This window comes from Frankliniella occidentalis, unplaced genomic scaffold (genome assembly GCF_000697945.3).
Source record: "Frankliniella occidentalis isolate FOCC.00 unplaced genomic scaffold, Focc_3.1 Scaffold579, whole genome shotgun sequence".
NCBI lineage: Eukaryota > Metazoa > Arthropoda > Insecta > Thysanoptera > Thripidae > Frankliniella > Frankliniella occidentalis.
In genome coordinates, this window is record NW_026267695.1 from 62,260 (window position 1) to 62,739 (window position 480).

Here is a 480-nt window from a genome sequence, read left to right on the forward strand (position 1 = left end):
AGTAAGCCCTCGTTTCTTCCAGTCCTGCTTCATGGTGTCCTCCTTTCTCTTTCGCAATCTTTGGTGCAGCAGAAAGGTTTAAGACATGAGGGATCTCAGGCTTCAAAATTTATTCTGAATGTAAACAAAAAACTAGAATCTCACTTGAAAAACTCAAAAATTTTGGGGACTATATCTGAGATTAATAGCAGTTATTCCCTAAGGACAGAAAATAAATAAACTGGCGCTCTTTTCTATTTTAAAAACATCCTCACATAACTACTGAGTATTATTTCCCTCCGGGCAATGGCCTTAGTTACATTCACTGCACCAACTTCATGAAAAATATGCGGTGTCACCCTTTAAGAACTGTTTGTACTTTCATCTAGACCTACAGACATGATAGTAGTACGATTGTAGAGCGAAGACGCTTCAGGTTATTTAATGGTATCATTTTGAGCACTCTTTTTGGCGAGTTTTCCTTCTCTCTAGATTAGTGCC